Here is a 16,674-nt window from a genome sequence, read left to right on the forward strand (position 1 = left end):
TATATACATGGATGAATTAAAAAAATAGTTTATAGACCTATTTAAGAATAACGGTATAATTCGGGCAGTTATTTTGGTATTAAGCCATTCATAATTTATGTGAGCCCTTTATTCCCACGTGTAGCCAGCTCAGTGGGTGTTCATTTTCAGTTACTTCTTCGGAGTTTACACCTAACTTGGCTTACTTTCTAAGCAATTTTCCCCTAAACAAACACTAAAAAAACTAACCTCGATCTCAACCACTCCGAAAACCCAGATCAAAATTACCACCATGACAGCATACAATGCACTAAAAGCAGTGGGTTTAACTCACGTAAGGTACCAAAGAGGTGACCAACTAGGCCATTTCCTAGCCTGGGTTTCTTTGGTTCCCGTTTTCATTTCCCTCGGTGGCTTCGTTTCTCATTTCATTCTCGACAGAGAGCTTCAAATAATGTTTTTTGCACTAGGCCTAGTAATATCTCAGTTCATCAACGAACTCATCAAAAAATCCGTTCAACAAGCCCGGTCCGAAACCTGTGCTCTTTTAGAAATGTGTGATTCTCACGATTGGCCTTCGAGCCACTCCCAATACATGTTCTTTTTCACCGTTTACTTCACTCTCTTGACTTGTAAAGGGATTGATGGGATTTGGAATGTCAGGATCAAGTGGGCCGCTTTGTTTCTGCCCTGGTCTTTGGCTATTTTGACCATGTATTCTAGGGTTTATTTGGGTTACATAAGGTGGCCCTGGTCTTTGCCGGAGCTTCATTGGGGATTTTTCTCGGTGGGGTTTGGTTTTGGCTGGTGAATTCCAAGCTCTTCCGTTATTTCACTTTGATTGAAGAGAGCCCCTTTGGGAGGTTCTTTTATGCCAATGATACTTCTCATATATCAGATGTGTTGAAGTTTGAGTATGATAATGCAAGGGCTGCTAGGAAAAATATGGCTGCCAGAAAAGCCATGGCTACCAAGAGCAGCTGATTCAATAGCAAAACATTGGGTATGGAACAATTTTGTCATTCTTTTCAGTTTTATGTTCAAGCTCTTTATCTATATGGGGAATTTTCCTTGAATCTTTTAGGCATTAAATTATAATACGGATCAAACATTTTTTCTCTTTTGTACTAATAGATTACAGATGTTGTGGTTCAAATTCTGAATTCGTTGGATGTCACATTCTAAGGTTGTTTGTATGAAGTGCCCTAGGATTCATGGATCAAGCACCTTTTATTTTTTTGGTACAAATAGATAAGGGAAGTGTCATAGATGTTGGTATTCGAATTTTGAACTTATTGAATGTAGTCTTAAGGGTAGTTGTATGAACTAATTGAGCTAAGTTTCAGGTTCATGTGTAGACACCAGTTTTTGACCGGGCTTAAAAAAATATATACATGTTATTATAAATATTATTTATTATTATTATTATTATTATTATTAATTCTATTAATTTTATTTTTATAGGCCCCACTACCCACTATTATCTCAACTACAAACCTACCCACCTACTCCACTACCACATGCATCAGGGAGCAAATGACGTGGGAAACGGAGGCAACAGAACTTAATTTGGAGTGATTGAAATCAACTTAAAAGGGAAGCTTCGTGGCATTTTGGAGGGGGGGAACTCGCACAAAGGAAAAACACGAAAGAGGGGACACACAATTATTCCTCCTTTACGATCTCTCTCTCTCTCTCTCCTTCATTTCTCCCTTAAAAAGCAGAACAAAGAAAACCCAACATCAGATGCCAAAAATCACTTCCCCGACAACCAACTAAAACAATTGTTCATCATCTTTTGTATGGAACATGTTTCAGAGGTTTCGTCATATAGATATCCTCCTTCGTTTTTAAAGAGTGCACGATAGTAAGGTCTTTTTTTTAGACGAATTTTTTAGGTGTAGCTATTGATCTTTGTGTCTTCAAAGTTGAGTGAAACGACGCGATGATGGCAGTGAGCTCAGCCTGCAAAGAAGAGACCAAGATAGCAAGGGACCTGCACAAACGAATAAAAAACATGTGGGTTTTGAGATAGTAGACGTCATAGCTGAGTCTGAAGGGATTTCCATTACCAGTGTTAACTTCAAAGCCATGCTTGGAAGAGGGTTATTTAGAAATGCTCGTGATATGCTTGCCAAACCACAGATTTTCATGAACTTAAGTGGTAAATCTGTTGGGGCCATTATCTCATATTACAAGATACCACTGAATTGGACATGATGGTGTTAAGGGAGCTAAGATGAACGGTGTCGGGATCGCCGAGTGGAAAGACATCCCATTGGAGCTGCTGTTGAGAATCGTTATACTCGTCGATGATAGGACGGCTATCGTTGCTTCCGGTGTTTGTAGCGGGTGGAGGGATGCCATTTGCTTCGACCTCACACAACTATGTCTCTCATGGTGCAGAAAGAACATGAACAACTTGGTTCTGTCTCTTGCGCCGAAATTCACCGAGTTGCAAACCCTGATATTATGCCAAGAGTATCCACAGCTCGAGGATGATGCCGTCGAGACTATTTCGAGGTACTGTCGAGATATACATGATCTGGACTTCAGAAAAATCCTCGAGGCCATCAAGGGATATTTTCAATTGATCAAAGATCAGTCGAAGCCCAATTCCGGGGCCCAACCGAAAGACGGTTACGACAGCTTGGCAACTCTGCTGGGGACAGGTAAGTGAGTCAGGCCGAAATTAATTTCCGGTTGTCTTTTTTAGCGAAAATTACAAGTCTAAATTTTAATTTGTTTATTTGATTCTAATCATTTACCTTTGATTATTTTTTAAATAAATAGTTGAACTAACGTTTTTTTTAATGATTTCAGATTTTTTTCAAAATTTTCATCTCTAAGCTCTAAACCCGAGCTCCAAACCCGTTTTAAGTGGGGGTGAAAGTGACGCATTCGTGTGAATTTATTCACCGCATATGCCTAGCAAGTAGCCTTCGGGATTCATATACCTTATGTCTTCGTGTGAATTTATTCACCGTGCGGGCATATGGGAATGTGTCCTCTCGAGTTTAACTTAGTCCACACAAGCTTGTAATAGGCTTAGGACTAAGGGTCTGGCAAGCCCAAGGGGGCACCGGTAAGGAGAACTCGAGTACCTTTTTAGAACCTAAATCGGGAGAGTGCAGGGAATTAGAGCTCACCCCAAGACCTCATTCCAAACCCTAGGATGCTTTGTTTCCTGCTTTATTTTCTGTTCAAAGCATGCGAACTAGACAAATATGCGGCTAGGATTTAGCATGCGGGATAGAAATCATGTATGTGTAGGAATATTAAGCATGTTCGGGTAGATTATCATGTGGGGTAGGATTTTTTATTTTTTTTATTTTGATTTACCTCACTAACCCCTTTTATTTTTTGTTCTATTTCATTTTGTTTTCATCATTCGCATCATTTAAAACGAGGTGTTGATCCACCAAAAATGTGTTTGTTAAACATGAATAATCTACATTAATGGACAAAGGGATTATAATACAAAGAGATAAAAAAGCTCAGAAGCCCAGCAGTGGTCAAAGAATACTCGGAGGCAAAGGGTGCAGGGGCAAGACGAGGAAAATGTTACAGACCTGGAGAGTCCTTTCGAAAACTGCGAGATCAAGATGGCGAAACCCTAGCTAAGCTGGAGATCATTATTGATAAATTCTAGAAACAAGTCGATAAACTTTGGGTGGAGGGCTCCGATGGCACTTTCGTTTGGAACAAGCTCGACATAGAGTGAAAGCCGGCGATGCAGTCCTTCGAGACCTTTTGGGGGCAAGCAGCTCGTTATTTTCACATTTTAGCCAAAGGAGCCGGAACGGTTTGACAGGGTATTCAACCGGTGACAGACGAAGGCAGAAGACTAGTCAACCTATCAGAAACTGTTCGAGGTTTATGCCTTCAAAATATTTTTGTCTCTTAAGACGTAACACTTTTGCCCCAATAAGGATTATTTATAATAACAGGTACATTTTTTGGATCAATGCCTCGAACATTTCATGCATCATGCATTCAGACATATTGTGCATTTTGTTATTTTTTTTTACATTCGCATTATTTTTCCTTTTTTTTACATTCACATGTCTCATAAAAAATGAGAACATTTTGATCCAATGACATATAAGGAGCTTTACCAACAGTTGTTTGATGCACATGTGGTGTCACCATATCCAGGGAAATCTATGAAGCCCCGTACCCCAGGTAGTATGATGAGAACGCTCGTTGCGAAAATCATAGCGGAGTCCCAGGGCGCACTATCAAGAATTACTCCACAATCAAGAGAATCATACAGAAAATACGTAACAAGAATCGGATCAACTTCAACAACTTGGGGGCATCCAAGGAAATCTATGAAGCCCCGTACCCCAGGTAGTATGATGAGAACGCTCGTTGCGAAAATCATAGAGGAGTCCCAGGGCGCACTATCAAGAATTACTCCACAATCAAGAGAATCATACAGAAAATACGTAACAAGAATCGGATCAACTTTAACAACTTGGGGCCATCCAAGTGAGGAAGATCATTTCATCATTTGAGGCATTCTGTTTGAATCTGTTTTTTCATTATTTCCCAAGTTTGTATAAGGACTTTTGAATAAATTTATGTTACTTTAAAGATGATAAGCAATGAATCACATTTGTAAACTTGCAATTCTTTGAATATCATATGAATTAAGAAACTCTGTAAGTGGTTCAAAGTTACAGATCTTTGACGCAGTTTAAAACAAGGACTTTGACTTTACCCAGAATATACACTCAAACACCGTACCCTGCTCTTGTAATTAACCAATATAACATTTTCCTTTCATAAGGTGCGGACAACATGGGGCATCCTTTTGCATATGACATTATTATACTTTTTATTTAAGACGTTCAGTGATGATAATGATCTTCACAGATGGAATAGTCGAGTAAGTGAATCTAGTTTAGGTCAGTTGCTTGAGATGAAATTTTTTACTTTCAACAAACACCTAGACTATAACAGGTTCTTCTTGACAATCTTAAGAAATTAAATCCGTAAAACTGAGCTATTCCACTAAGGCAATTGGTTACAGAGGAAACTCGAAAGACCTGGCTTTATGAATAGATTGTATTCAAACCATGACATTGCTCGGACACTTGGCAATTCGGTGTTTGCTCCACTGCTTTTGTCAGGCCGAAGACTTTGTGATGAGATGAACCCTTCAGTTAAACCTGATAAAAGTGATTATAATGTTAAGCTGTCCCTCTAAAGTAATTGGTTAAACACCCCGACTTTATGGATTCAGCTAGCCAGACAATGGAAAATTAAATCAAATTTATCTGAGCAAGAAATTTTCGGTAATGTTGGACTAAGGGAGTTAAGGAACACCTGTTATAGTCGACTACACACGAGCACTCAAGAATTTCATTTTTAGACCGATATTTTTCGCACTGCCTTTGTTGGAGGAGCCTACAAAGCCTGAACAAATGGAAGATTTCAGAGGACCGAAATAAAATGTTTAGTAATTGGTCATTCTAGTTGCGTCATTATGTCCGCACCCAAATGAAATGCCAAAGCATGTTGCGATATTTTAAAAAAATGACATTTTGTGTTACCAAGACCTTAGAAATGAAGCCAGCCTAAAACCAACTCATCCGTTTGAACATTTGTCAAAGAGTTGTAACTCTGAAAGCATTAAAAGAGCTTTTGATTTCATTGATATTTTTTGAACTCACGTTTACAATGTGATTCAGTTGCGAACAATATTTTACAACATTTTTATCATTTTCCCTCATAAAACAAGAAAAAGGAGAAAAATATTTTCAAACAGAACAATCTCATATATGAAGGGTCTGTAAATCCCAAACCTGGAAAATGATGGGGCACGATCGATTCCATGGACCAGATTGGCAGACAAAACACAAGACTCTAGTCCAAGAGATAAAGCATAATTCATTCATGTTGCATACATTTTAGAGCATCATATTTATCATTTTCCACATACATAATTTTTTGCAGCTTTTAGAGTCAAGTTTCGACTTCAAGACGAAGGATACTCGATTCAAAAGCACCTTTAAAGATTCATTTTGGTTGCTTAACTCAGCAGCAAGAAGCTACACTTCGACCAACTCGACAGATTGAAAGTTTCTCTCGAAACAACACAATTTGCTCGAGAGCGGATTTCAACTTCACGACGAAGGGACCGCTGGTTGTCAACAAACATTTCTCAATTTCAGAGCCAATTTCAACTTCACAACGAAGGATATTGGACTCCACACAACGCAAGTTCAACTTCACGACGAAGGGACCGCTGGTTGTCAATAAACATTTCCCAATTTCAGAGCCAATTTTAACTTCACAACGAAGGGTATTGGATTCCAGACAACGCAAGTTCAACTTCACGATGAAGGGACCGCTGGTTGTCAACAAACATTTCTCAATTTCAGAGCCAATTTCAACTTCACAACGAAGGATATTGGACTCCACACAACGCAAGTTCAACTTCACGACGAAGGGACCGCTGGTTGTCAATAAACAATTTCCCAATTTTAACTTCACAACGAAGGATATTGGACTCAAGACAGTACAAGTTCAACTTCACGACGAAGGGACCACTGACTGTCAAACAAACAACTTCTCAATCTCAGAGCCAATTTCAACTTCACAACGAAGGATATTGGACTCCAGACAACGCAAGTTCAACTTCACGACAAAGGGACTGCTGGTTGTCAATAAACAATTTCCCAATTTCAACTTCACAACGAAGGATATTGGACTCAAGACAGTACAAGTTCAACTTCACGACGAAGGGACCGCTGACTGTCAAACAAACAACTTCTCAATTTCAGGGCCAATTTCAACTTCACAACGAAGGATATTGGACTCCAGACAACGCAAGTTCAACTTCACAACGAAGGGACCGCTGGTTGTCAATAAACAATTTCCCAATTTCAACTTCACAACGAAGGATATTGGACTCAAGACAGTACAAGTTCAACTTCACGACGAAGGGACCGCTGACTGTCAACTTCTCAATTTCAGAGCCAATTTCAACTTCACAACAAAGGGTATTGGATTCCAGACAACGCAAGTTCAACTTCACGACGAAGGGACCGCTGGTTGTCAACAAACATTTCTCAATTTCAGAGCCAATTTCAACTTCACAACGAAGGATATTGGACTCCACACAACGCAAGTTCAACTTCACGACGAAGGGACCGCTGGTTGTCAATAAACATTTCCCAATTTCAGAGCCAATTTCAACTTCACAACGAAGGGTATTGGACTCCAGACAACGCAAGTTCAACTTCACGACGAAGGGACCGCTGGTTGTCAACAAACATTTCTCAATTTCAGAGCCAATTTCAACTTCACAACGAAGGATATTGGACTCCAGACAACGCAAGTTCAACTTCACGACGAAGGGACCACTGGTTTTCAATAAATATTTCTCAATTTCAGAGCCAATTTCAACTTCACAGCGAAGGATATTGGACTCCAGATAACGCAAGTTCAACTTCACGACGAAGGGACCGCTGGTTGTCAACAAACAACTTCTCAATTTTAGAGCCAATTTCAACTTCACAATGAAGGATATTGGACTCCAGACAACGTAAGTTCAACTTCACGATGAAGGGACCGCTGGTTGTCAACAAACAACTTCTCAATTTTAGAGCCAATTTCAACTTCACAACGAAGGATATTGGACTCCAGACAACGCAAGTTCAACTTCACGACGAAGGGATCGCTGGTTGTCAATAAACAATTTCCCAGGTTCAGAGTCAATTTCAACTTCACAACGAAGGATATTAGACTCGAGACAGCACAAGCTCAACTTCACAGCGAAGGGGCGGCTGACTGTCAACAAACAACTTCCTAGTTCCAGGGCCAATTTCAACTTCACGACGGAGGATATTGGACTCGGAGCAACTTACTTGGATTTTAACTTCACAATGAATGATATCCAATTCCAAGGCTCAACTTCACAACGAAGGGACCATCCACGGTTTCAACTTCACGACGAAGGGAATCGTGCTCATCATTGTCTCTCTTGAGACAGTTTCCAAGTTTTGTCTCTCTTGATACAGTTTCCCTTGAAACAAAATCTTTGAATATATTTTCCTTGAAACAAATTTCGTCTCCCTTGAGACATTTTCTTTTGAAACAAAGTTTTGTCTCTCTTGAGACAGTTTCTCTTGAAAGAAAAAAACCTTTGAAAATGTTTCTCTTGAAACACCAAACCTTCGAGCTCGATTACACTCAACTCCAAGACACATCATTTGCAACACAGCTCAAGGCAAGAAGGGCTATTTACCAACCAAAGACCTTCGAGTTCGACTACGCTCAGCTCTGAGGCACATCATTTGCAGCATAGCTTAAGTCGAGAAGGGTTATCTGCCAACCAAAGACCTGACGAGTTCGATTTCATTCAGCTCGATGACAGCGATGAACTACTTTCTGGAAGAATTTTCAATCCGAAATCTTTAAGCCGAGAAGAAGACAAATACCCAATTTCAGGAAGCTCAATCACATTTGAGAAGACCGGACAAAAACTGGTTGTCTTTTTCATCTTTGCCCTATTCTTGTTAACACAAGAATGTACAAAGAGGGGCAGCTGTAGACACCCGTTTTTGACCGGACTTAAATTTTTTTATATTGTTATTACTATTATTATAATAATTACTTATTATTTTTTTAGTATTATTATTATTAATTTATATATAATTATTTTATAGGCCCCAATTGGACCCCACCATCTCAAAATGCTTATATTCGTGGGAACGTGGGCACTCATCTTCTCCTATAACTCAGCAGCAAGCATCCATGGGAGTGGGGGGCCAACATCTCTACTTTGTCCTCTTCATAAGGACTATAAAAATCAAAATCCAGGAGGCCATAGGGGGACCACGAATCATTGAGGGGAGGCCACTCATTCATCTCTCTTTTTACTTCCAAAAAACCATTGGTTCCCACGGGGGAATATGCACAGAGGAAAAGCACAAACGGGGGGAGGGCAATAACAAAGCAAAGAGGAATTGAAGGAAAGAGATAGAGAGGTGTGTGGCCTCTCGGCCATGGCGCGAAACCACCCAACACATCCCAGCCTCATCCTCCATTGCCTTGCTCGTCTGCTGCATCATTGTTTTGGTCTGGCGTAGATCCGTTTCTCATGAACCTAAGCAAATCGCTCCTTCTAAGCCATTGATCGTTAAAGATCTCGATGCTGAAGTTGATGATGGAAAGCAGAAAGTCACCATCTTCTTTGGTACTCAAATCGGTACTGCCGAAGGCTTCACAAGACTCTAGCTGAGGAGACAAATCAATTCCATGGGGCCTCCCTACCATGGAATATCTTCGTAGAGGACCCAACAATTCCAAGAAGCTGCTTCCCAGGACCGTGCTTGAAGCCATTCATGAGAGAATCACTGCTTTGCGTGGGGAACCTTGCAGCCACGCACATGCCTCTTGGAAGAATGAGAGATGCACATGGAGATTGTATGATGCCATCCTAAATCCCAACTTTTTGAGGGTTCAACTTAGAGCAGCAAATTACTACCTTGCCCTTGGGAAGTTAAGAATGCAGTGCGCCAATTTAACTCTTTCTTTTCCTTCATTTATTCATTTTTTATTATTATTTTGGGTTTATTTTTATTTATTTATTTCTATTTTTATTTTTATTTTATTTTATTTATTTATTTTCTTTGATTTATTTTTTATTTTATTTTTATTTTTACGATTTATTTAACGTTCATTTATCATTTCTTGTCTAACATTTTCGACTTTTTTTTAGAGGAATCTCAATCGATCAAAGGTGAACAACTCGAATCGAATGTTTTTAAATTTTAATTTTAATTTCAAAATTTTTGCAATAAAGACAACAGACAAATTAATTGGTACCGAAAGGGCGGTTCAAGGGTGCTAATCCTTCCTTGATCGTAATCGACTCCCGAACCCGACACGTTTCCGGTACAACGCAGATCAGGTAAGATGGTGTCCGACCTACCTAAATGTTTTTAAAATGGTCGGTGGCGACTCTAACCCAATTATTCACGTCGAAGCCCAATTCCGAGGTCCAACCGAAAGACGGTTCCGACATCATGGATAAATCACTTTTTGTTTGATCCTGGATGAAAAAGTGATTTATTCCTTTGTGTCATTTAGAGTATATTCCCTTCCTCAAAATAATAGAAAAGTGGAGTTAAAAAAGTATCACTTTTGTGATTCTTGGAAACTTCTTGTAGTGAAAATCAAACCATTTCATAATAGATCAGTAGATTTTGCCTTTGATCCTGTTCCATTCTTTTAAGTTCATTTATCATTGTATCTTAGGGTGTGTTTGGTTGAGTGAAAAAGTGGAAAGGAAAGAAAGATGAGAGTAAAAACTTGGAAAGAAAATAAATTCTAAATGTGCTTGATGGGAAGGGAAAGGGAGAGGAAAGAAAATAGAACGATGACTATTTTTCCTCTTAATTAATAAAAGCAATTCATTCTAAGTTTTAATGATGAAGAGGAAAGAACCAGCAAGCTGTTAGTTGAAGTGGTAACAACCTCAACCCCCATAAGGATGAGGAAACAAGTTCCAATCCTTGGAAGTGCACTTGTTGGGAGTGCTTTACCTTCAAACACTCTCGGCCCGACTGGGATTAGTTTTCTACTTTCAAGTCCAATGTGGCTTGGTGACACCCTGAGTTAATACACACACAAAATATCGAAGTTAAATGTGCATTTTACAAGATTATGCATTTCTTTTTAAGTTTTATCTTCCTTCCTTTCGATTTTTCACTCTATCGAATGTAAATTGTCTTTTCCTTTCAAATATTTTCCCTATTTCAACTTTTCATTTTATCATCCTTTCCACTTTACCAAGCAAAAGCCTTAATGAATGATGATCCTTATTTTTTATTGAATGGTAATCCAACGAATGTTCTTTGAAATTTGAACATGAGTACCAACCACCAAGTATTGGCCTTTTCATTAAAAGGGAGGCCTTTTACTTCAAAATATCTTTATTAGCTTTCAATTATTAGTGAACAATAAGTTTTGAAGCAGTCACATTAGTTTTTTTTACCATGCGGGATAATGTTTTTATCTAATAAGACTATGGTGCTTTTCGAAGGAAGCTTTTACGATGTCTTGTATGTTCAATATGGTATGATTAACTTTAGGAGTGTGATCATTAGAACAACAGACTAACGAGATGAATGTGGAATGATTAAATGTATTGTGACTGATTAAGGTTATCATGATTATGAAACAAAACAGATCTTGTGAATGGTTCCAGTCGGTTCAATAAATCGATCAGTACCACATAGGAAAGGTGGAAGCTTTTTCTGTAGTTTGAGTTAATTGTAAAACACTGTAATTGGGAAAATGGACTTTGGTTCTGATAAGAATTTCAGATTCAAATTCAATATAGAAACATTACATTGTGTATGGTAGCAAAATGACTTGTATAGTTGCCTTGGTTCTGGTAGTTTGGATGTTCAATTACTCGTCTTTAATCATGATTTGCTTGTACTGAATCTTGTCATCTTGAACTTAGTTAAAGTACCAAAACTGCAGCATAGTTTGACCATTGAATATCGATGTCGATTGATTGTATTTGGTGTTATCGTAACTCATATCTTTTGCCTATAAAGTGTTCTTTCATTTTGCAGGTGGGCATCTTCACATAAGGTTTCAAGCTCCAACTTCTATGCCTATGGATGATTCAAATGAGAAGGCAAACGGGATCATTGGTGTCTAAGGTTGCTGTGTGTGTGTGTGTGTTTCGTTAGTTAAGAACACGCTGATGTTTCTATTTGCTGTCATACCACAATGAAAGAAACATCACTACAGAACATATACGTATGTCATTTACATATTTAAATTTGACAACACTTTTTATTACAAATTAGTAAAAACAGGTACTTGCATCTAATGAAAGCTTTACAATGTTTTGCTGTTAACTCTGCCAATTTGGAGTTTATTTCTTCTATGTTTCATTGGTATTTCCATGGTTTTGTTGCTGAACTAAGGATTCAATCTACAGTCTGATTGTATAAGAGATCGAGGTATGCTTTAAATCTTAGAGTCTACGAAGGTGAGCAAAACTCGATTATACTTGAAAGAATCAATTTTTAATTTCAGGTTTCGAATTATCCATATTATTTGAGTTATTCGAGCCAATTTGAATTTTGTGTTCGAGTTGTATTTTCAATTTGTAAAGTTCAAAAAATAAAAAAAAATAAAACCACGCCTTTTTGGTCTTTAGCTAAATTATTTGGTTGGTTTGTGATTTGGTCTTCCTCGTGTTTTCTATTCCTCTTTAGTTTTAAGTTCATTTTTTTTTAAATTTGAACATGTCCTCAAACCACTGTGGAATACATATACAATTTTAATTTCTCTTTTTAACAATAAATTTCTTCTTTTATAATTTAGTCCCTTAATTTTATATGATTTTTTTGTTTCTTCGATTCATAATTTGTTCCAAGTCTATTTTTGATGAAATTTGAACCAGATATTCATTTACCACTGGATAATCCCTACGTAACTTGAATTCCTGTTTTTAAAAATCAAATTACATATTTTGTATTTGATTTATATAATTCAACCAATAAAATTTGGAGTTTGTATCATTTTGCCAAATGCATTGAAGAAAAGGATCCAACGTCTTTAAAGCGTGCAGGTAAGTATTACATCATAGTAAGCATGCATTCGGCATCAAGATCCAGCCATGGCATTGCTGTTTGACATCGCGACCCGACCTCATTCATTCTAGGATAACCATCTCAACATGTTATCCTCAATCTGGGACCATCTACAACCATATTCCCTTTTTCATCTGAATTCAATCTCATCTTTTTATCAAGTTAAATGTAAATTAACTCCATTTAATCAAGATAATTAAATTTAAGATAACTCAAATTTGAAATGATAAATACACTAAATTCAGTTAATAAACTAATATGTTTCAAACTCGAAACTAAATCAAACTTCAACTAATTTAACAATAAAATAATTCAAATATGAAAACTTAAAACCAATATTTATCTTGAATAACTTTTGAAAGCGTTCAAATCATGCACCTTCTTTGGTTAGATTATAACTTATTAATTTTTATTCTCGGTAAGTGTTACGTTGCTCATTTTTGTTCTTTCATATTCCTTTAAATCATGAGTTTTAGATCTATTAGGATTACTCTCCCTCCTCCCTGAAATCTTTCCTTTTCTTTCCTTTTAAATAGATAGAATTTAGATTAAGATTATAGTTTATATATAAAAAGGGAAATGAACAGAAATGTCGATCGATAATATTTTAAAGGCTCTTCATAAATATATAAAGGATAGCTATCCATCCATTTAATGCTTGGAAAAGTTTGGGCCCAATTATATTTTCTTTTGAAACCAATCTTTACAATTTCTTCTTTCTTTTTTAATAATTTATATTTATATTTATTAAATAGAATATTATTATCTAAATTTGATTTTAAAATATACAAATAATAAAATAATTTTTTGATGAAATCTAACGTAGTCGAAACTTTCACAAATCATAATTTTCTATCTTAAATCAATCGGAATTGATATGATTACAAAATAATTCTATAAAATCGATATGTGCAAAATGATAGTACAAAAAAGTACATATTTGTCTTCACAAACAAATGATAATATATAGCTAAAAACCTAAGGAAATATATTAAATGATATTATCTTAGAGTTTTATGAAAATTATAATTTAAAAATGATAATATTAAAAAATATTTTTAGAAAAGAAATTTCAATATAAATTTTGATAAATAAATTATAATATAAAAATAATAATATTTAAAATATGATAAACTACAAAATTTGTCACTTTCGTAAGTTTTGTACACTTTTCCTCAATGAATTCAAAAAACATAATATTTGATCATTTTTGTTTTTGTTTCATTAAGATGAGATTATATTTGTTTTTATTTAATTAAGATGTGACCACTTACTTAAAATTATAATTGAAGAAGTTTTTTTTCATCTTTGCTTGCCAGTAAACGATATTAGTTTTAGTGTTGGTCATCGAGCGTCTATGTTGATTATTATTTTTTCTTCATATCACATTTTTTCTTTATTTTTTATAGTTTTTAATAACTATGATTCTATGACATATTTTTCTCTGTTTTTATGATACATTTTTTCTACCTTTTTGTAACACCCCCAACCCGTATCCGACCCGGATCCAAGTATGAGGTGTCACATTGACTTTTCAAAATGTTTTTCTTTACAAATTGGTAAAATTTGCAATTTAAGAAAGTATTCACTTACATTAATTAAAATTAATTGGTTTACAAAACCTATCAGAGCATCTTCAATTCAAATCTATTAATACATGTCAACTACATTTACTATAACAAAATACATATGATTTAAATACATTTCTGATATGAACTGTGTAAAGGAGAATCTGACATGTCCTGCTCCTCTTAGCTTCTCTTCTTGCTTTCCGGGACCTACGTGTGAAACACTCACACGCTAAGTCTATGACTTAGTGCGACATATAAAACATATAATACAACTATAACTTCTACAATGAATGCATGCTTCATGCTATCATATCATACAACTCATATACTTTCTCATATAACCATTACATACACAGACACACATGTCATCATTTATGTTTTTATCATCCTCCTATACTATTATCCTTCATATCTCTTATCTCTTACATTCATATTCTATATATCATAACAATATCATCATATAAGTCATTTATATTCATTCACATATACATTAACATACATTCATGTGTATCACGTAACAGATGCAATAACCCATAACACACATATATCATATCATACAATTCATATTACACATCATATATATATATATATATATTACATACATTGTATTCATTATTAGCCCATGTACACATGTGAGAACTGTAGATATGTGAGTCTACTGAGGTTGTGCACATATGTTGTCACCACAGCTCGTATAAGTCCCACTAAGTGGCATGTGAAATATGTCCCGGGACCTATGCATTTGTCCCGAATAACCACTATCCATATGTTCTGAAGAACATAGGTAACTGTCCATATGTCCCAAAGGACATAGGTAATCCTATCCATATGTCCCGAATGACATAGATAACTGTTGAAAACATTTTGATATTTCGATATAACAAATTAAGTTAAATGAATTTTAAGATTTTCCAAATGATTTTCTAAGTATATTCGATATAATTATTCGAATATCAAAACATTACTCCAAATCTTTCAAAGATCATTTTTAATCCTTACTCAAAGTGTAAAATTAAGTTTTAATCTTAAAACAATTTCAAAATAAATTTACAAAGTATTTCGAACCATTTCAAAGCCAAAAATTCCAGATTGCTCAGAGGGAACCGATTCCCCCCTAAGGGGGTATCGATTCCCCCTGAATGGTTTGGCTCCGAGAATTCCAGTATGCTCGGAGGGAACCGATTCCCCCCAGGGGGTACCGATTCCTCCTTGTATAACGGTCGAAATATTTGAATTTTACACTTAGGGAATCGATTCCCCATAGGGGTTATCGATTCCCCCCACGCTCCAAACTGTTTTATTAATTATTTTCACACTAAAACGGCTATATTATTTTCTCTAATCATCCCCAACGTTCAGAAGTGATTCAAGGTGTATTTAAGCAAGCTTAGAAGCCATTGATCAACAACAAGAAACATCAAGCAACTAGAAATCATAGAGGAACAAGAGAGAAAGCATCAAACACCAAGTTTGTGCAAATCAAGCCAATTTTTCCTTTCAATATTCATTTTGCTTTCAAAGAACACTATTTGTGCTCATTTATAATTATTTGTGAGTTTTCTTTTCTTGTTCTAGAATTGTGCAAACATATTACCTTGTGAGGTTTTCCTTGTAAGTTTGCAAATTTGTGTATTTCTCTTTGAAAAAGAGTGTGCTTAAGAATTTGGGGTATAATTCTTGAGGGAGCTGTAAGGTTACTCTTTGTCCTCAAAAGAAATAACAAATTAGTGAATTTGTTGGAAAATCCTTAGTGTGGATAGCTAAGGTAGTAGACGTAGACTTTGGTTGATAAAGTCGAACCACTCTAAATCGTTGTGCAATTACTTTCAATTTTCTGCAAAAGCTTCCACCAAAATTTTAATTGCCAATTCACCCCCTCTTGGCCGATTCCGTCAATCGATTAACTCAATAATTGGTATCAGAGCCTCACTCATTTGAAGGTTTAATCGCCTCTTGAGTCGATCCGGGAAGAGTTAAATCAATAAAGATGGCGTCTACTTCCGATTCATTCTCCATGGAAGAATCCAGACCTATTGACGTACCTCCATACTTCAATGGAACAAATTATCGTCATTTGAAGAGGTGTATGATGATATTCATCAAAGCATTTGATATGGAAGCTTGGATGATAATAAAGAAAGGATATTCCTCTCCTACTAAGAAGGCAAAGAAGTGGAGTGTTCAAGAACGGAATGAAGCTCAACAAAATTCAAAGGCTATGCACATGTTGTGTTGTGCAATTGATCCTAATATATATAAAGGAGTTTCTTCTTGTTCAAGTGCCAAGGAAATATGGGATAAGCTTGAAGAGATCTATAGAGACAAGGAAGAAGAAGAACCAATAAAAGTGATGTCTCTATTAGCTCTCACAGAGCCAAAGGTATCTTCTAACTCAAATATATCAAATTCAAAATCTTTTAATGAGTTACAAGATGCTTATGATAAATTATTTTTGGAGTTTGAGACCATGAACTCCAAATACAATAAAT

General features: G+C 36.2%; 1 pseudogene; it reads left to right on the forward strand.

Annotated features, from left to right (window-relative positions):
• The first annotated feature begins 225 nt into the window (after window positions 1–225).
• Window positions 226–993, forward strand: LOC120128710 (annotated as a pseudogene).
• Window positions 994–16,674: the final 15,681 nt, after the last annotated feature.

Source organism: Hibiscus syriacus, unplaced genomic scaffold (assembly GCF_006381635.1).
Source record: "Hibiscus syriacus cultivar Baekdansim isolate YM2019G1 unplaced genomic scaffold, ASM638163v2 tig00110482_pilon, whole genome shotgun sequence".
Lineage (NCBI taxonomy): Eukaryota > Viridiplantae > Streptophyta > Magnoliopsida > Malvales > Malvaceae > Hibiscus > Hibiscus syriacus.